The following is a 22,027-nucleotide window of genomic DNA, read 5'->3' as shown; positions in this document are numbered from 1 at the left end:
ACTCCAGAGTGCATACCTCTCCTCTTGTGCCGCTCCCACCAATTTATTTACAACAGTTATACTCCCTTTTCTTAGGGTTGCCAACCTCCAGGTGGTGGCTGGAGATCTCCTGGGGTTACAGCTGATCTCCAGGCTAGGTAAAAGTTGGTCAAAGGTGACATCATGTTGAATCATCTGTGCATCTTTAACAGGGGACATAAGAAAAGTTGCAATGAACACATACATATGGCAGATATTTTTAGATGGCCATAAATGCGGTATATTTCACCATTTGCCGACTATAAAGCTGGAAGCCACCATCTGATTTCCAAAAGAGCATTTCACCCTCTGATAACACCTGTGACTGTTTCTAATGCAGCCTGCAGAACTGAATGGAGAGTTGACGCAAAGTCAAACTTTGCTCAGAATAAATGCCCACGTGACGCCACATTCGCTGGGAATCTTTTCAACTCCCAGAGCGCACACAGTGTGGTTTTGCACAGCACCTAATCCTTAAAAACATGCATGCTGCAATTTAATCCGTTTCTCCACTGCCAGAAAGAGCTGACTTCATTCACCGTCCCATAAGCACCTCGGCTCTTCGGACGGGGAAATGTCAATAAATGAATCCTGCTAAAGCAATCCTTGTATAATGACACCAAGCGCTTACCTGGATTATCCTGCTTCCTCTCGGGGGCTTCGTGAGCTGTCAGGCAAACACACACACCAAAATCAATACGGCAAACAAAACACGCTTGGCTTATTAACCTGCAAACTCTTTGGACTGTACCAAAATCCAGTAGTCGGTGGGGAAGTCTATAATAGTGTCGCTCCTCTCTCTCTCTCCCTCTCTCTCTCTCTCCCCCCAAATTCAGCTTGCAATAATTTCATTATGAGTCTCGTGGGACAAGAAAACCACAGCTGGAAGGAGCGTGGAGCTTTCTTTGGACGATTCTGGGAGAACATCTGACAAAGAGCTTTACTGCTCATATCCTGCGGTTTAAAAATAAATAACTAAGGAGATACTAGAAAGGAGGACTTGTTTGGGGGATTTTTGGAATTCCTTTCCTATAAACAGGGCCAGCGTTGGTAACAGCAAGGACAAGGGAACTGGCTTATAAGCAAAGGTTTCTAACTTTAGCCTTTCTCCCGTGGAGCAAAAACAAACTGCTAACCTGTTATTCCCTTTCTTTTTGGTGCCGTTCTTTCGCACAATGGACCCATTGTGAGATTAAACCTCATAGTAAAGGAAATCTTTCAGGAATTAGTTACAACTACCCTTAGCTTCAGAAGCACATGCAGGCCCCTGCAGGATCAATGGGTGTGGAATTCGGCAAGCAGAACCGGCAGCAACTGGCAATCGTGTTGAAAAGAGAGCTCTGGGACCCTTCTTCTTCTTCTTTTTTTTTTAAATAATTTTTTATTATTATTTTCAAAAAAAAGTAAATTTAACATCCATTTAACAACTGTTGTAATAACAATCATAAAAGAATATCTCTGTAATGTTAAAAATACATAGTAATGAATTAAACAGTGACTTCCCCATCACCTCCCTCTGCTTCAAAATAGATTAATGTATTTCTTACGTTTATAGTATTGACCCTAATATTAAACAAAAACCTAATAGCTAGTCATCAGAGAATACCTAATGGGTCAATTCAGTGTGTAACCTTCTAATTTCCCTAAATGTAATTCATGTTCACAATAAATTCTCCATACCTCCCATTCTCCCATAAACTGTTCATTGTCTCTTTGGTTTATCAATGCAGTTAATTTTGCCATTTCCACTAATTCTAGCATTTTCAGTATCCAGTCTTTTTTTTTTTCTGGAATGTCCGTCGTTTTCCATTTAGCTGCGTACAGCAATCTTGCAGCTGTGGTTGCATAAATCAAAAAGGTTCTTTGAGTTAAAATAGTGTCTAAGTAGCTATACTAAGTAGTTAGTTATACTAAGTAGCATCCTTTCTGGTGATTTAAGTATATTCTTCTGTAATATCAATCTGATTTCATAGTATAGCTCCGGGACCCTTCTTGAGAGGAGACCCACGCGGGATTCTGTTTTCATCTGGGCATGCAACAACAGGAGCACTCAGCACATTTCGAGCTGGCAAGAAGTAAAAAGGCGACGCCACCAGCCAGGGCACAGAGGCTTGAGCCAAAGTGCCGCTCTGTACGGAGCTGGTCTGCTCAGAACAAAGTCCCACGTTATTCCAACGGGACTCCCTCCCAGGAAACTGTCCCTAGAACTGCTGCCTTACCTTCTTTCTCAGCAGGGCTGCCAAAAGCCCCCATGGGCCCCCAAAGGTTTCTTCTGCCCCCGCAAATGACGCCGCTCCAAACCACATATCAAAACCAAACAAATTACTTGGCTTGCTGTCACCAGGACTCTATAATACGAAAAGGACCGGCCTGTCAGTCCTTCTGTCTGTTCTGTCTGGGTACAACCCATCAAAAATAAAGGTGGGAATCTGGAAACTGGCTACCAACTTCAGGAAGATTGTGGGAGTTCAAAGTGCCAAAAATTAAAGGAATCAGAATATTTTTTACAATTTATTTTATTTATTTATTCCCTACTTTTCTCCCGAATGGGGACCCAAGCAGCTCACATCATTCTCTTCTCCTCCATTTTATCCTCACAACAACCCTGTGCGGTAGGTTAGGCTCAGAGAGTGTGACTGGCCCAAGGTCACCCAGCAAACCTCCATGGCATAAGTGGGAATTCAAACATGAGTCTTCCAGATACTAGTCCGACACTCTTAACCTCTACACCACACTGGCTTTCTCTATATGCTGGACAAGGTTATCTCCAGACACAAGCCCCATGGTATTCACAATCAGAGTTGCCAACCTCCAGGTGGTATTCAAAAAATTGTAAATGCAACTGTAAATTGGTAGTATTCAAAAACACAGATGTAGGCTAATAATTCACTTATATCTATATTTTATACATATATAATCTTATAAGATTGCACTATTACTTCATAGTGCCATTTCAACCAGCAAAATTAAATGTACAGAATTGTATATACAACAAGGCAATATTCTTATGAAATTAATAAAGTTAATAAAGTTCAACAGAAATCAGCAATTAGCTTGTAGTGTCTTTCTTTCATGAATTATGTATATACTATCCATAAATGTCCTTAATTCCAGTTGGGTAGTGAAGGACATATATTTATGACGTCTGGATCCTCTCTCAGAACGTCCTTTGTATCATCAGCATTTGTCTGCAATTTCAGAACGCTGCTCTGTTGATAAATTTTTCAAGTAGGACTATGATTAACATTCTTAGTCTTGAAACATTAATTATTTTATACATGTGTAATATAATTACATTTATACTCACAATCATGAACAAATTGTCATACACAGTAACTTGTGTGGTGTCAACCCGACAAGAATCCTTTCTTGTTTCCAGTTAATTAATTCCATATGGGCAATATACTTAAATGCTTGCTACTATTCTCATTAGGACCGATCCCAGGTGCAGGTGTTAATTTACAAGAAGGAGGTAAGATCATTGGCCATGTTTAACCCCTTTGGGGATATGCAATCAAAGAGTTGCACAAAGCGTGCTTCTTGCTGACTTAAAATTCGTTCCATGTTAGATCTCTGGAACCTCTTAAGTGTTGCTTGCCAAACCGGAAAGAACTGAAAATCACTATCTGTATGCTTTCACTTTAACCAATGCTCCACTAGGGGAGCTTCCAATACTTGATTTTTTATTCTAGATCTGTGCTCCCCGATTCTTAATTTTAGGGGGCGTGTGGTCTTTCCAACATAAATTAATTTGCACGTACAAATGACTAAATAAATTACATTTGAAGAGGTGCAGTTTGTAAATTGGCACAGCACATATGTGAAGCCAGTGTCTTCCCTTGTAAAACTCTTTACTGGGAGGGAAAAATGGCAGACTGCGCATGACCCACAGCGGTGATGTCCAGCAGCCCCTGTGGTGGGAGGTACTACCTTGAGATCAGTATGTATTAGCGAGTCTCTTAAAGAGCCCGTTCTTTTGAAACCAATCAAGGGTGGTATTGTGCATCCTGCAATGCTCTGTACTATGTGCCAGTGTTTGTAAATTACCTGTTTTATCTTAGTTGCCAAATGTGTATATTGTAAAGAAGCTGTCAAGTTCTGTTTTTCACGTTTCTTGGAATTGAAAAGAGTGGACCTATCTATCTCATCGGCTCGAAGGCGTGCAGTATTAATGATATGTGGTGGATAACCTCTACTTAAAAGGGCGTCCCCCAATTCTGATGCTGCTTTTACATAATCCTCTGTTCGTGTTGCATTCCTTTTTAACCTCAAAAACTGGCCATAAGGTCAGTTGTTCCTCATAAACAGGGGGTGATGAGAATTATAATGTAATAGAGCCCCCTTATCTGTGGGTTTTCTATAAGGAACTACCCAAAGTTTTCCCACTGAGTCCACATTAACTACTACATTACCTGGAGAAAATGGCCACTTTGGAATGTTGCCTCTATGGCATTATACCTAGGGTTGCCAGGTCCCTCTTCACCACCAGCGGGAGGTTTTTGAGGTGGAGCCTGAGGAGTGTAGGGTTTGGGGAGGGGAGGGTCCTCAATGTCGTCGAGTCCAATTGCCAAAGCGGCCATTTTCTCCAGGTGAGCTGATCTCTATCGGCTGGAGATCAGTTGTAACAGCAGGAGATCTCCAGCTAGTACCTGGAGGTTGGCAACCCTAATTATACCTCAAAGCCCGCCCTCTTCAGGCTCTGCCCTCAAAATATCCGGGTATTTCCCAACCCGGAGCTGGCAACCCTGTTCGCAATGGAAGCCGAGGATCTCTCTTTGTGCCACACCTAACTCATCAGAAAAGAATGCCAGGTGTTGGGAAATTGGCCCCCGACCTCAGGATGATGATGGGAGTTGCAGCTTCAGAAATGAAGGGACTGGTTAATGTTCCCAACAGTGAACATGTAACAAAAGAGCTTTCAAGCATTTCATGAGTCTCTAATGCTTGAATCCCCAATACACCATACGAGGTTGCTGGGTGACCTTGGCCTGTCACACATGCTAAGCCAGACCTGCCTCACGGTTATTGTGAGGATAAAATAGAGGAGAGGATAACAATGGCAGACATGGAATTTTTTTTTTTAAATACAGTAAATCTATATCTCCTTGTTACAATGGCCCCCAAAGGCAGAGAGCATCCAGTCCTTTCACACAACTGTCATTAGGGGCCCAGAGATAACAAGGCCTCATGTCTTCTTCATACTTTGACTTTGGGAAGGAGCCCATTAGGATAACCTTTTGACTAGGGTTGCCGCCAACCTCCAGTTGGAGCCTGGAGAGCTCCCACTATCACAGTTGATCTCCAGGCAATAGAGATCAGTTCTCCTGGAGAAAATGGATGCTTTGGAGGGTGGTATTGTAGCATACTGAAGTCCCTCCCTTCCCCAAACCTCTACCCCCAAAATCTCCAGGTATTTCCTCAGTCAGAGCTGGCAACTCTACTATTGACCCTTGTGTATCATTGTTTGGTCCCTCCCACCATTAAGACTCCCAACTTATTCTTTCCTTCTCCACTTTTAAAAACCTTGTTTTGAACTTACAGAGTAAGGCTTATTAGCAGGAAGACAAATATCCTGCAACCTACAACATAACTAACTGGAGATTGGAAATTACAGTATATTAAAATGTAAATAAAAACCAGGCCTTTGTGAGGGCCATCTGGTTTTAGCTCTTATCTGTTTCTATCTCTACCCCTTTGAACTCGTACAAGCAGTTCGCACCTCTATGTGTCTTCCTGAGTCCCCCGCCTCGTCCATCTTGCCCAGGTGCCACCTCTCCTCCCCTGCTGTGCTTTCTGCCTTCACTCCCTCGGGCCGAGTCCGGCCTTGAAATGCAGATAGCCCTCGCTGTCTCTCTGGGTCTGTTTGAAGTTTTGTGCTACACCGATTTGCCTTGTAACCTCCCATGCCTCCCATGCGTGTGAACCTTCGTGCCCTGTAGTAGATAAATACTGTAACCCCGATAAGCTAGTCACTCGCAACTTTGAATCCATGAGCCTGTCTTCTCTATCTGAAGCCTTCAATAAATCTTTTGTTTCTGCATCCAAGTCTGAGCAATTGATTTGGCGAAGTTTGCCCAGCTAGGTTGGGGACTCTCACAGCCTTACACGTCATTTGGCTGGTCCTAATAACATGTGTTATGTGAATTGTGTTCGGGATCGTTGGGTTTTTCATTTGGAGCAGCACAGCTGACAACGTCTTTCTGCACAAATAAAGCCTCTCTGTCTGTGTCGGGAGGTTGCCAACTGCCTGGAGGGGGGAAAAATGTCCTGTCCTCTTAATGAGATGCTACTTACCAGGGGATGCTACTTACCTCATGCTACGAAAAGCTCCCACTGCCCACTCCACATATTAAAGGCTACCATCCCAAAGACATTTTCTTGTGGGGCAAGAGTCCCCAGCGTGGGGCCCATAGGCACCATGGTGCCCACCAAGTCTTTTTAGAAAGTGGGTATAGCAAGGCTGAGCACTTGGCCAGCAGGGCTTCTAACTGGCCACTGGAGAGCCTGCTGGCTGGGCTGCCTGCAAGAATGTTGTTTCAGCGGCAGCTGCCAGCACACCGCTGGTTTCATTCTTTTTCCCAGTGTATTGTTGCAATTGCTCCCCCCTTTCCTTTGCACCCCAGCTTCCTCTGCTTTTGCAGCTCCCTCTCCTGCAGCAGCAATGTTGTGGCGGGGCCCCCCATCCGGTGTCAGAATTACAAAGTGCTCACGGGCACAAGGAGGCTGGGGACCCTTGCTGTAGTGTTGCCAACTCAAGGTTGGGAAATTCCTGGAGATTTGGGAGCAGAACATGGGGAGGGCAAAGTTTGGGGAGGGGTGGAAGGCCAGAGGGGATGTGAGAGCCCCCCACCCTCCGGAGCGGCCACTTTCTCCAGGGGAACTAATCTCTGTAGTCTGGGGATCAGTTGTCATTCCAAGAGAACTTCAGGCCCCACCTGGGAGTAGACACCATTAAATGAAAGGTGGCTTACTTCTAAGAAGACCTGCTTACGATTGCTCCCTAATCTTCTATTTAAAGGATGGGGCATTTTTTTCTTAAGATTGTTGGCAACTCTTGGGGGTTTGCTGAGGACAGATGGCTTCTGGTGTTTTATTGCGATAAAGAATGAAAACAGTGATGCTGGCCCGTCTGTCTAACCATATCTTTTCTTTACTAAATTAACTCACCTCCCACTTTCTTCAGTATCTTAATCCAAGCCTCTCTATTGGAGCTCAAAGTTAACCATCTAAACTAAATACAGAAGTAATAACAGAGTAGCCAGAGGCCAGCAAAGCTTCAAATCCCCACCAGACAAATCCCATTGCAATACCCATCTTTTTAATAAAACTTTCAGGATTACCAACTTTTTACTCCTCTGCTTTTGTACATTTAAAAGCAGATGAATCTTCAGGCATTAGCCATCAATTATGTTGGCCTCAGTGTAGTGGGGAAAAAGAACTTTTCCTGCTGAATTTTGCACATCAAAGTGTTGTAGAAAGGGCAAGAACAGGAAATGACTTTTTTCCTGGTCAGTTGGCAATTTCACTCCTCCATTTTGTCCAAAACCCACCCACCTACCTAGGGTTGCCAGCCTCAAAGTGAGGCCTGGAGATCTCCAAGAATGACAGTTGATCTCCAGACAACAGAGATCAGTTCCCCTAGAAAAAAATGGCTAGTGTAGAGGGTGGTGTTGGTAGGAATGCCAGGTCCTCCCTGGCCACTGGCAAGGGATGGAGGGGTAGGGAATTGCCAGCTCTAGGTTGGGAAACTCCTGGAGACAGGGATGCCAGGTCTCTCTTTGCCACTGGTGGGAGGTTTTTAGGGCAAAGCCTGAGGAGGGAAGGGTTTGGGGAGGGGAGGAACTTCAATGCCGTAGAGTCCAAAGTCCATTTCCTTCAGGTCAACTGATCTCTGTTGCCTGGAGATCAGTTGTAATAGCAGATCTCCAGCTAGTACCTGGAGGTTACAACAACAACAGCATGCAGGCTCCAATGTAAAGTAATTACACAACACTAAGAAATATTTCCAACAATGATTATAATCTCCTTCAAAGTAACAAGTTTATATCCAAAACTAAATATATCCCAGCCAGGGAGTAAAAAATAGTCCAAAGTATAAGGAAACACTTCTAACTGAAAAGTCCAAGCTACTTGCTGTTCTCAAAATGTAAGTCGGGTCGCATCACCCCAATTTGCAAACACAAAAGTTCGAAAGGAGATAAAGATGATCCAATTGTTGCTGATGACAAAGTTGCAAGACGATACCTCTAGGTTGGTATTCGTTTCGCATACACGTTGCTTCTTCAGTTATATATTTGGTTGTATAAAGTCTCCAGGGCAAGATGCCTCTATAAAGAAAATAATAAAACAGCATACACACAGCAACTTACATCTGAGTATACATTGGTTTACAAAAATATCTATAGACATTTAGTGCCTAAGAATTCTTACCATTGTCGCAATAATCAGACCCAAAAGGGTTCCTAGACCAAACTGTTCTTCTATCCTACTGTGCGGTAATAGCATCTCCCGCCCTGGCGAGAGGACTTATTTAAATTAAGAGCATATGCTTGACCAGCTGAATCACGTTATGTACCATAGGTCCTGGCCTGTGTGGGAGGGGTAGGGTTGCCATCCTCCAGGTGGCACCTGGAGCTCTCCCAATATTATACATTATCCCCAGATGAACAAGATCAGTTCCCCTGGAGAAAATGACTGCTTTGGAGGGTGGATTTTACCCTGCTGAGTTCCCTCCCCTCCCCACCCTTACCCAGGGATTACAACTGATCTCCAGCCGAAATCAATTCCCCTGGAGAAAATGGCCACTTTGGAAGAGGGGGTCTATGTCATTATACCCCATTGAAGTTCCTCCCCTCCCCAAACCCCACCGTCTTCAGGCTCCACCCCCAAAATAGCTAGGTGTTTCCCAACCTGCAGCTGGCAACCCTAGGGAGAGGCCTGTACTTTCGGGGTGGGGTTTGAGGAGAGGAGAGGCTTCAACAGGGATAATACCATAGAGTCCACCTGGAGATCAGATGTAATCCCAGATCACCAGCCACCACCTGGAGGTTGGTACCCCTATATGGCCTTGCTGTCTATCAGTAGTTGAAAGGAGCCATACAAATAGTTTGCCTTTATTAGTAAAGCTGGCAGTATTGACCTTCACAGCCAGTACAGCATTAATATTCTTTTTAAAATAACTGCAGGAAACTTTTCAAAAGAGGTCCCCAACATGGTGCTTGCAGATGCTTTGGCACCCATCAATACCTTTCCTGGTGCCTATCAGGTAGGGTTGCCAGGTCCCTCTTCATCACAGGCAGGAGGTTTTTGGGGCGGAGCCTGCGGAGGGTGGGGGTTGGGGAGGGGAGGGACTTCAATGCCATAGAGTCCAATTGCCAAAGCGGCCATTTTCTCCTGGGGAACTGGTCTCTATCGGCTGGAGATCCGTTGTAATAGCAGGAGATCGCCAGCTAGTACCGGGCGGTTGGCAACCCTACTGTCAGGCGTTTCCACAAAGTAAGTGAGGCCAGGTGGGACTTTTGCCCAGCAAGCTTCCGATTGGCCTTTGGAGATTTGATTGGCTGTGCAGATTTTAAAAAACGTGACTGTAGGTAAGCTCTTTGTAAGCAAGAAAATACTTTAAACGATCTGCTCTTTTTAAAAGGCATTCTGTTAAACAGAGCTTCTGCCTGAAATGTTGAAGAGTTACTGTTCGAGTTATGCATAACCTCACGCCCTGACATTTTGTGGTTGGCTCTGCCCCCCTTGGCAGGCGTTTTGTGGTCGTGCCCACAACCCTATGTCAGAATTGCAAAGGTGCCCACAGGCTCAAAAAGGTTGGGGACGCCTACTTTACAGCATCAATGCCCCTGTTTTGAATTTGAATTAAGGTACGTTGTGAATTTGCTGATGCCATCATAATAATCAAATGTTGCTAGATTTGTATGGATCAAACCCAAACAAGTACGGCTATAGTTTCTTATATCTGGAATGAGTAAATACCAATTTACAGATCCTTGTGTGCAAATGCATCATGTTTTGGGAGAGGGAGAAATAGCCCGTGCAAGCCGTTCATCACAGTCACAAAATGGGCTACAGAGGCATTTTTTTGAAGAAGAAGAAGGCATTCAGCAATGGAACAAAGAGGGAGAGTGCCGATGATGGTCTTTGCCTGGGGAACCATTGGGGTTGCCAACCTCTTGGTGCAGCCTGGAGATTTCCAAATGCTCTCCAAATCTGAAGGGAAGTTACAAAAGGTCCCTGTACGATGCCCAGCCTGTGTCATTTTGGATGGGAGAACACCAAGGAATACCAAGGTTGCTATGCAGAGTCAGGCAATTTCAAACCACCTCTGAATGTCTCTTGCCTTGAAAACCCTACAAGGTCACCCTAAATCGGCTGCGATTTGACACCAAAAGAAAAAAAACATCCTCTGTAAATCCTCACAGGTTCCCACTTGTTCAGCGATAAAAATGGAGGGGAAGTCTAAAGTTTTCACTTCCTGGCTTTGGTCATGTTGAATCAAGACTCGGCAGTCATGCTTTAGATGACTCTTCAGAAGACTCCAATCCCATTGATGCTGGTGGAACATGACAGCTCAGAGATCCAGTTTTGCCCCTCCCTACCTCACCCCCCCGGCACATATAATTATAAATGCATTTACGGGTGCCAGTGGCAAAGCAGAGCATTTTCAAACACACGCCAAACGCTGTCAGTTCCCCCTGTTTCAACGACAGCTCTGCTTGGCATCAATTATTAACAAACTTGCCCTGTGCAAATTGGTTAATAAAAAATGAGCTTGTTTCCAGCAGGGATTCTCCCTAAAGGCACCATGTTTGTTTTCCTTTTTTCCTTATTTAAGCAGTTTTGTTCAGAGAAGGGCCCAAGAGGGAACTTTTGGATCCATGTCAAAATCTGGAGGAGGCCTTGCTGCCTTATGGTTGCCAACTCTGGGTTTAGAAATTCCTGGAGATTTGTGGGTGGAGCTGGGGGAAGGCAGGGTCTGAGAAGAGAAGGGGCCTCAGTGGAGAATAATGCCATCGGCCTCACCCTCAAAAGCAGCCAGTTTCTCTAGGGGAGCTGATCTCTGTCATTTGGAGATTTGGAGAATTCGGAGGGATCTTCAGGCGCTACCTTTAGGCTGGCAACCCTAGCCTGTCTGGAGGTCAGTATGCCTCCAGTTGAAGAAGGTATATCAATTGAAAGGCACCAAAATCTTGCAGAAAAATCTCTTACAACATCCGGTACCACTAATTAGCACCCACTGTCATTGCAGAGGGCATGGCAGGCTGCAGTGGAAGGGTGCAATTGGCACCCCACCCCCCACCCCCATTCAGCCAGTAGGTTCCAAGCCTCAGCCTGCATGGAACCATCCATTCAGCGGTCCTTGGTCCACGGAGGTGCTGGGTGTTGCAGAAAACAAGGTGGTTCTTCCATTGTGACTTCCTTGGGAACAGAGTTGCCATCTCCGTGCTCAGAAATTCCTGGAGATTTGCGGACGATGCCTGGGGAGACGAAGGCTTGCCAACTCCATCTTGGGAGATTCCTGGTGATTTGGAGTTAGTGTTTGGGATGGGGAGCAAACTCAGCAGGGATGTGATGCCGTAGAGCCCACCCTCCGAAGCTGCTGCCCTTTCCTGCAGGGAACTGAATTATGCAGTCAGTTGCAATTCCAGGAGAACTCCAGGTCCCACCTGCTGGCCCTTGTCTGGTGGGCAGAAGGTGGAGTTCAGGGGACAACTGCTGTGACCCAGCGTAGCTCCTGTCATATTCCGGCGCTACTTGAAAGATATCCAGCCACTGCTGAGAACGTTTACAGTTCTATGGCACCCCGGTCAAACATTTACCCAAATTCTGTGCTGGTCTTCTGCCATTACCGCTGCCTTGCAAGAGCCTTGAAAACTGGGAAACGGGGTTACGGTCTGCTCACTAGGTGGCAGCGTCGCTCAACGGGACTCCATTGTCCAGCTCTCTCAGGCCCCGTCCTTTTATACTGCATTTCTCATGAAAATCAGGCCTGGTGGCGCCCAATACCCGCTCTGTACTTGACAGGCTCCCTGGCCCATCACCCTCTGTTTCGCCCTTCCACAGCCAACTGTTCTGCCCTTCCACAGCCAACTTCCAGGTAGTAGCTGGAGATCTACTGCTATTACAACTGATCTCCAGCCAGTAGAGATCAGTTCCCCTGGAGAAAATGGCCACTTTGGCAATTGGACTCTATGGCATTGAAGTCCCTCCCCTCCCCAAACCCCGCCCTCCTCAGGCTCCGCCCCAAAAACCTCCCGCTGGTGGCGAAGCGGGACCTGGCAACCCTATCATTTCTAGAGCAGGGATCCCCAACCTATGGTGCCCATGGGTGCCATCACAGCCACTGACACCTTTCCTGGCACCCACCGAGTGTTTAAAGAATGGGTGGGGCTTTTGCCCAGCAAACTTTCTGTGTACGCACTGTGTACGCAAGCAAATGTTTTAAAACAATATGTTCATTTTAAAAGGCACCCTGTTAAACAGAGCATCTGCCTGAAATGTTGAAGTTACTATTTGGCCATTTATGTTTGGTAATTAGCAGCTCCTTCCAATATATATATGGTGGTTCAGCGTGAAAAATTTATATATATATATATATATATATAAATTTTTCACGCTGAACCACCTTTCCAGAAGTGACTGCAAAGCCGGCGCATACCTGCTTCACATTACTTAAGGACCCTTTAACACAACCTTTGGTGTTTGCTGCGCCCCCGCCGTGAAGAATCCCTTCAAGGAACCATGCAAAATAACAGTGCGCATTAGCTATGCACATGCTAATGGCTATGCAAACAGGAACAAAGGAGCAGGTGAGTGGGGGGTGGAATTTCTCCTTTTGCGTCAGGACCATGAATAGGCATTTTTAAAGTCGCATTTTAAAAAAGAGCTTTGAGCGAGGATCAAAATTGACCATGCATAAATGGCCTTAGAGTTATCCATTACTCCAAACCATGACATTTTGTGGTTGCCTCTGCCTAGGGTTGCCAGCTCCAGGTTGGGAAATTCCTGGGGATTTTGGGCGTGGAGCCTGAGGAGGACGGCGTTTGGGGGAGGGGTATAATGCCATAGAGTCCACCTTCCACAGCAGCCATTTTCTCCAGGAGAACTGATCTCTGTTGCCTGGAGATCAGTTGTAATAGCGGGAGATCTCCAGCTACCTCCTGGAGGTTGGCGACTCTATCCCTGCCTCTTTTGGCAGCCATTTTGGCAGCTCCCTAAAGTCTGTTAAAATGACGGGTTCTGAAGCTCCTTAAAAACCAATATTTTGCAGCACAAACCTTTCTGGTGTGGACCATTCTCCATGGAGGGTTGCCACCCTCCAGGTGGGGCCTGGAGTTTTCCTGTGATCACAGCTGATCTCCAGACTACAAAGATCAGTCCGCCAGGAGAAAATGGCTGCTTTGGAGCCATTGTCCAACTAGTTGTCCAAGGACTGAGAAAGCTGGAAGGTGGTAGGTTATGACCTATCTTCCTTCTCTCCTTGTTATCCAGCACCCATTCCCTGTCACCCCCCACCCCAATACATTTATCCTCATAAGTAGGGATCTCACCTGTAACTAGACCTTTCAGGCCAAGTAGGCTGCCCCTTCTGTTTCTGCCTGAGGAAGCATTTCAGGCTTGGGGAGATGAGCTCCCGCTCCCCAGATCATGGCTGCTCACCGTTTCTCTCTGCGGCATCATGTCAATATCCTCCCCCCACCCCAATTCTCTTTCCCCCAGTAGGAACATCTGGGGCTCTGGGCAGGCTGGGGAGTCTGCATGGAGGAACACAATTCCCCCGCCTCACACCATCACTTGGGACAAGAAGATCCAAAGATGTATGGAAGAGTTTGTCTCCCCCCCCCAAGGTTGCCAACCTCCAGCTGGTCCCTGGAGATCTCCCAGAATTACAACTGATCTGCAGACTACAGAGATTAATTTCCCTGGAGAAAGTGGCTGCTTTGGAGGGTGGACTCTGCGGCGTCATACCCTGCTGAGGTCCCACCCCTCCCGAAACCCTGCCCTCCCCAGGCTCCAGAGTTGGCAATGCTATGGAAAAAGGCCTGGAGCCACAGCCGGGGAGGACTATACCAGACCTTGTTGTCCACAAGGCCAACAAGGGAAGGGGGCCACAGGCTCGCCAAGTTCTCCTCTGTGGTTGGTGGCCTTCCACACCTCAGTAGGGGCTGCTGATTTCATTGTTCCCATGCCCTGTGGGTTGCTGTAGCTTTTAGTTTCTTCATGTAAATTGCATTGCAACTTGGGGTACATTAGCCACTTTGAGTGATCTGAAAGGTGTCAAAAAGAATGGTATCCATTGGATAAATAAATAAATAAATAAATAAATAAGAAGAATAAAAGAAGAATTACGTCAAATTTACACTCTTAGAATGAGTCAGTCATGTCCCCTTTTCTTGCAGCACTGAGCCCTCCTTTTGCCTAATGTCTTCCCAGATGGTTGCCAACTCTGGATTGGGAAATTCCTGGACATTTGGGGCTGAAGTAGGGTTGTTAACCTCCAGGTAGTGTCTGGAGATCTCTCGCTATTGCAACTGATCTCCAGGCAACAGAGATCAATTCTCCTGGAGAAAATGGCTGCTGTGGAAGGTGGACTCTATGGCATTATACCCCTCACCAAACCTTGCCCTCCTCAGGCTCCGCCCTCAAAATCTCCAGGTATTTCCCAACCCAGAGCTGGCAACCCTAGGCTGAGTTTGGGAAGGGGAGGGATCTTGTAGAGAGTCCACCCTCCAAAGCAGCCATTTTCTACAGGGGAACTGATCAGAAAAGCCCTGAGATCATTTGTAGTTCCAGGAGATCTCCAGTCCCCACCTGGAGATTGGCAACCCCACCCCCCAAATGATCCCCTGAGCTGTAGTTGTAGACGGAATACAGTGTAAGCATCACATGGTCAGGAATCCTCTCCTAGTGCATGCTCTGCTGCTCTGATACTGCTATCGAGGCTGCTTCTAGCTCAGAGTAGGGTTGCCAGGTCCCTCTTCACCACCGGTGGGAGGTTTTTGGGGCGGAGCCTGAGGAGGGCAGGGTTTGGGGAGGGGAGGGACTTCAATGCCACAGAGTCCAATTGCCAAAGTGGCCATTTTCTCCAGGGGAACTGATCTCTACTGGCTGGAGATCAGTTGTAATAGCAGGAGATCTCCAGCTAGTACCTGGAAGTTGGCAACCCTAGCTCAGAGTCATGGGAAAGATGCCGGAACAGGGGATCGAATGGCTGTGAGATGAATGTAAAGTCTCATCCAACAGTCAGGAAGAGGAGAGTCATTCCTTGAATTTCCTCGCACCGCAGCATTTTGGGGATATGCTGTCAGTCATCAATCCTGTACTAATCGTCCCCTTCCCTGAGGAAAAGTGCATGTAGCTGTAGAGATCTGCCCGGTTTCTCTGTGTCAGCACAGGGCAGAATACACCAGACAGTCTACATTCATTTTCTTACATGTTATGACATTAGGAGCCACCCTGGGGAAGTCCAGAGTTCACATCTGGCTTGCATTCATTATTAAGAAGTTCACCTTGAGACTTTTGCCATATAAGGGCTTTTCAGCTTAACAAATGAGAAAATACACACATACATTTATGCCAGCGAAGCACATACCCACCACTGGGTGGTCTATGCCTCTAAGACTTGAAACACATGGCTTACTGTATTTAAGGTTTTTGACATGTGTTCTTCCTAGGTTTTTTGATATCTTAGCAGGGATTCCTTTTTGAGCACACTTCCCTGAAAGCCAGCTGAGCGCTACAAGTTTCGCCTGCAATGGACAGCTATGGTAGAGTCTTCTAGGCTGCTCTTTTGGTTCATGCAGAATAGCAATTAGTCTCTAGAGGCCTGGCCTAGCATCCTCCGAATATCATCATCAATACATCTAGGGTTGCCAGGTCCCTCTTCACCATTGGCAGGAGGTTTTTGGGACAGAAACTGAGGAGTGCGGGGTTTGGGGAGGGAAGGAACTTCAATGTCATAGAGTCCAATTGGCAAAGCGGCCATTTTCTTCAGGTGAACTGATCTCTATCAGCTGGAGATCAGTTGTATTAGCAGATCTTCAGCTATTACCTGGAGGTTGGCAACCCAAAATACATCTATTTCCCAACATGGCCCTGTCTGTGGATACCTATATATGGAGACTGAGGGCATGAACAGAATAGACAGATCTTTGTAAAAAGCCCCAGGTTTGCAGAAAAAAATTAAAATACAAACCAACCAACCAACCAACAAAAACAACCACTGGGTGATTAACCCTCCCCGCCAGATAATGGAAGTTTGAGTGGGAGTTTGAGTGGTATAAGGCCCCTCGCGATGCGGCACTTCCGGTTGTAAACTGGAAATGACGTGCCGTGGTGTGCACGCGCGCATGCACGTTTGCCCCCTGACCCTCAGTTGGTCGGTGGGCAGGGGGGTGAATTGCCGGGGGTTTGCCTGCCACCACCAGGCACCTGGCAACCCTAGTTACTAGGTAACCAAACAGTATTGCCCGACTTCAAGCTTTGGTTCCTGTCAGTAAAAGGAAAGGGGAGGCGGCAGGGCCCTTTCCAGGACTATTTTGGTCTTTGACGAAGGAGTTATCCAAGCCAGGCCTGGCAGCAACCACCAAGCTACTTGCATGATTCACCCAGGCCCGGCTGCTTGCTTCTGTTCCACAGCAGCCACCCCACGAAAGCCAGTAGGGTGTAGTGGTTAGAGTTTCACACTAGGATCTGGAACACCCAGGTTCAAATTCCTACTCTGCCATGGTGGTCCCTGGGTGACCTTGGGCTAGCCACACACTCTCAGCCTAACAAACCTGACAGGGTTGTTGTCAGGCTAAAATGGAGGACAGGAGAATGATGTAAACTGCTTTGGGCACCCATTTTGGAGAGGGCAGTGTGTAAATGAAATAAATACATGTATATTTATATATAGCTGAAGATGAGGGACAGATAATATTGGGATATTTGGTTAATATATCAGAGTTTGCCCAGTCATAGAAACATGATGTTGAGTGCAGTAAATAAATCTCCCAAGAAGTAGATTGCAAAAAATAAAACTTACAGTTATTCAAGTACATTCTGTTCACATTCAGGTTGCAGTCGAAAGGAGAGAGAGAGAGAGAAGCCTAACCTAAAGAGTACTTTCGCTATTACAAATGGCTGGTTAATCCCGCATCCTGTGTATGGAAGTATGAGGCATTGTTTCTACAGGAGAGACCTGTAGATACCTGTGACTCCGTGAAAAACCATGTGGACGGTGGGAAGAACAGTGGACACAGAGAGGAGGAGGAGGGGTCAGAGGGCAGCTCCCTAATAAGACAAAGAGAGGGACATCCCATTCGAGGAGATAACACTTATACACACTTTGGGCGAAAACGCACGGTCGCTTTATCTTCCTTTAATCCCTGTTTTAGCCAGGATCGAACGCCCATTAGGCGAAACGCATGCGTTCGATCCAGGCTGAATCCTGGCTGAAACAGGGATTAAAGGAGGATAAAGCGACCGTGCGTTTTCACCCTCTGAGTGATGTCGTGCCCCCCGCCCAATGTCCAGGCATGCTGAGATGATCACTCCAACAGATAAAAAGTAAGTTGGTCGGTGGCTAGGAAAGAGAACGGGAAGCAGGGAAAGGTACAGCAAGAGGAGGAAAAGAGGAAAGAGTGTGGGGAGGGGATACAGGGCGAAGGAATGTTGCCAGCTCCGAGTTGGGAAATACCTGGAGAATTTGGGGGTTGGGCCTGAGGAGGGTGGGGCTTGGAGAGGGGAGGGACTTCGATGCCACAGAGTCCAGTTGCCAAAGAACCAGAAGTCCAGTTTAGAACCGGAAGTGCCGCCTCGCAAGGGGCCTTATACCTCTTAGTTTGAGTGGTAAAGCGGCCGGAAGTGCCGCTTTACCCCTCTGCCCGCCGACCACCTGAGGGTCGGGGGGCAAACGTGCACGCATGCATACATACCGCGCGCACGTCGCATTGTAAACCGGAAGTGCCGCCTCGCCCTTGCAAGGGTCGGGGGGCAAATGTGCACACATGCATACATACCGCGCGCACGTCACATTGTAAACCGGAAGTGTCACCTCGCCCTTGCAAGGGTCGGGGGGCAAACGTGCATGCACGCGGACATACCACGCGCACGTCACATAGTAAACCGGAAGTGCCGCCTCGCCCTTGCAAGGGTCGGGGGGCAAACGTGGACGCGCGCGGACATACCGCACGCACGTCACATTGTTAACCGGAAGTGCCACCTCGCCCTTGCGGTTTACAATGTGACGTGCGTGCGGTATGTCCGCGCGCGTCCACGTTTGCCCCCCAACCCTCAGGTGATCAGCGGGCAGAGGGGTAAATTGCCGGGGGTTTGCCCACCACCAGCGGGCACCTGGCAACCCTAAGACAGGAGGAAGGGAAGCTGAAGACAGCTAAAGGCTGGCTGTTGTGGAGCAAGGGGAGAAGGAAGAAGACCGGAGAGGCTGTGGGGGCTTTTGTGAAAAGGAAAGAGGAAATAAGTCCAGGAGGGGAAAATGAGAGGCCCCCCTGAAGTCCTTGCAGGTCCCCTGCTTGTACTTGAAGACCAGGCCCATTGCACACCAAGACTGGTTTGTCCGGTACTACCTCAGGCGATGCTATTTCTGAATTCTCCTCTACTAAAAGTTTAACTTCAAGTCCAAAATTAGCACAAGGAGAAAGATCTAGGTTAGCCCTCACATTGCTAAGCCCATTGGGGTTTGTTACCCACAAGAGCACTTCATATGTATTCAGTCAAGTACCTAGGGTTGCCAGCCTCCAGGTCTGACCTGGAGATCTTCCTAATTTACATCTTATCTCAAGGCTGCAGAGATCATTTTGTTTCCCTGGAGAAAATGGCTGCTTTGGAGAGTGGACACTGTGATCAAAAGTCTGTTGAGTATCCCCCATCACATTCCAATGTCCAAGATATGAGCATGAGCGTAACTTCCTTTTATCTGTTTTGAATCTCTCCCCCTCCATCTTCAGCAGATGACCCCACATTCTGGTATTATGAGGGAGAAAAGCTTCTCCCTGTCCACTCTCTCCATACCATGCATAATTTTATTGACCTCTGTCATGTCTCCCCTTAACCACCTTTCCAAGCTAAACAGCCTTAAGCATTTTAACCGCTCCTCATAGTGCAGATTCTCTAATCCCCTGATCATTTTGGTTGCTCTTTTCTGCACCTTCTCAAGCTCTGTAATATCCTTTTTTAGGTGTGGTGACCAGAACTGTACACAGTATTCCAAGTGTGGTCTCACCATTGATTTGTACAAGGGCAGTGTGATAGCAGCAGTCTTATTCTGTATTCCTTGTCTAATTACAGCCAGCATGGAATTTGCCTTTTTCACATCTGCCAGCGCAGATCCCATCAGGATGGACACTATGGGATTATACCTCACTGATGTCCCTCCTCTTCCCAAACCCTACCCCTCTCCCAAACCCTGTAAGCAGTCGGACCCTCCTCCTGCTAAGGCAGGGGTGGGGAACCTTTTTCCTGCCAAGGGCCATTTGCGCATTTATGACATCATTCAGGGGCCATACCAGGTGTAGCTCTCCCGGTGGGGGGGGGGAGAGGCTAGGGTTGCCAGGTCTCCAGCCACCACCTGGAGGTTGGCAATCCCAGGGGAGGCCACACAGAGAAGGCCTGCAGGGTGCCCCCTCTCCCCGGCGGGAGGGCAGCCAGCGGTGGGCCCCAGCAAACGAGGCGTCGGGGGAGCCCGCAGTCGATCGGCAAGGGAGGAAGGAAAACAGAGAAAGAGGAAAAGGAAGGGAGGGAGGGAGAAAGAGAGAAAGAAATGGAGAGAGGGGGAGGAAGGAAGGAAGGAAGGAAGGAAGGAAGGAAGGAAGGAAGGAAGGAAGGAAGGAAGGAAGGAAGGAAGGAAGGAAGGAAGGAAGGAAGGAAGGAAGGAAAGACGAAGGGAAAGAAAGAAAAGGATGGAGGGAGACAAAGAAAGCGACAGGGAGAAAGAGAGGGAGAGAAAGGAGAAAGAGTGACAGAAAAAGAGGAAGAGAGAAAAGCCTCACCCACACACACACCTGCGCACACCGACCCGCACAACCGGGCCCCAGCCTCCCCACCTCCCCCGCCCACACACACACACACACACACACACCGTGCAGCGCACGGAGCCCCGAGCGACTGGGCCCCAGTCTCCGTGCCCTCCCCCCCAGAGTCCATAAAAGTTCCCCCCCTGAAGCCCAATCGGCTCCGGCATGCATCCTCTGTCGCCGGGAGCCGCTGGCCTCTTTCCCCCTCACTCGCTGCTCAACAGCCGACAGGCAGCAAGAGGAGTTTACAATGTGCCATGGTGTTCCTGCATGCCGCAGCTGTAGGGGGCAGCCTTGGGGGCAGCGTCCCTCCCCTTTCGCCGACCAACAGCCAACAGTCGGCGAGAGGAGGTCCAAAGGGCACTGCAGTGCCCCTGTAAGCCGTGGCCCCAGGAACACCCTTGGGGAGGGCCGCCCTGCACCCCACCTCCGTGGCAGGGCCCCGGAGCTCCCGAGGGCCACAATAAATGTCCTCGGGGCCCGCATATGGCCCCCGGGTCTGAGGTTCCCCATCCCTGTGCTAAGGGGTGCCATGGAGACACAGGGGCCAAAGACTGGCATAACAGCAAGACATTGCTCCCCACAAAATGGATGCCCCCTCAGAGAGTTCTGGGATACATCTTGTGTGTCAAGCTTGGGCAGGAAGGAGGGTGGCTGCTGAATTTTTCCCCTGGCCCTAAGGTGTTCCTGGCTAGACAATGGGGCTTCCTAATCTCCATTGTGTCACCTTAGGGTGATTTAATCTGCACTTCTAGCAGACCATTACTTACCCTGTCTGCAACCCTTCCCAGCAATCAATCAGTATGCAAGGGAATAGTCCAGGCATTCTCTTGGGTCCTGACAACTCATCAAACCTCTCTTACCTTTTTGTTCGGACCCTGGAAAAGCAATCAATTCTTTGTCTCTGGCTTTCCTGCCAGTTTACCTCATATCGCCTCAGGACCTATTTTGGGGTACAAATATTGGTCCTTTGGCCATTCATAGTGTGTGTGTGTTCTGGATCTCTGTGCGCACCCCCATGCGTGGGCTCTTTTCTTTGCTCCTGGAAACCCTGGTTGTTTTCCTCTTCAGTGCTGCTTTCCCTGGACGTCCCTTCAAGACTGGTAACTACCACCCATCCCTGAAATCCTATCCAACTTCCTCCCTTTTCTCTTAGTCAGCTTTTGTAAGCTTGTATGTTCACTGCTAAAAATATAGTTGTTTTACTATTTTTATTGTTTATTAAACCCATATTTTAATTATACAACCGCCTGCTCATTTGAGAGTTTTCACCAAGGACTGTCCTGGTATACATAGGTTATCCATCCCAGTTACCCCCTCTTGCTCTCTGTCTCCAACTTATTCCCCCAACTAAAGTGCAGATTGCCTACTGAGGGTAACAGCCCCACCCCCAAAATCTCCAGGTATTTCCCAACCTGGTGGTGGCCACCTATATTTGACATAACTGAATCTAATGCTTTGGGAAACTGATATAGGTATAAACGCTGCTGTAGGTCTGTATTTGCTTTCAGTAGGCTCTGTTTGAATATATATTAAATATGTACATATAAATTTTGAACTGATAGTATGAAGAAATTAAAAGTCTCCAGCTCTCTTCCAAAGGAAAGAGACATGCTGATCAAGGAAGTGGGGGGGGGAGAATGTCATATATTCTGGTATGGAAAGAAGGCACAGGTGTAGCAAGAATGTTGTTGAAAGATGTATTCTGAAAGTAATTGTAGGAACTTCTCATTAAAAGTATATATAGTGTTTATCTTGATCACTTTCCGACTTGTGTGCAATTTGCAGACAATATTAGTTAAAGTCACGGACTGACTGCCGCTCTTCAAGGCGTCCAAGGCATCTGGCCTCCTCCACATTTCACATTCCGTGGGAGATCTGCCATCTGCTTCCTGCTGCACATGTCTGGCTTCCACCTTCGAGATGCGTTCAGAACCACCAACCACAGAATTCTGGAATGATTTGTTAAGTGACAAGCCATACAGGGA

The sequence above is a fragment of the Euleptes europaea genome, chromosome 13, assembly GCF_029931775.1.
Source record: "Euleptes europaea isolate rEulEur1 chromosome 13, rEulEur1.hap1, whole genome shotgun sequence".
Lineage (NCBI taxonomy): Eukaryota > Metazoa > Chordata > Lepidosauria > Squamata > Sphaerodactylidae > Euleptes > Euleptes europaea.
Note: the sequence above shows the minus strand (reverse complement) of the source record.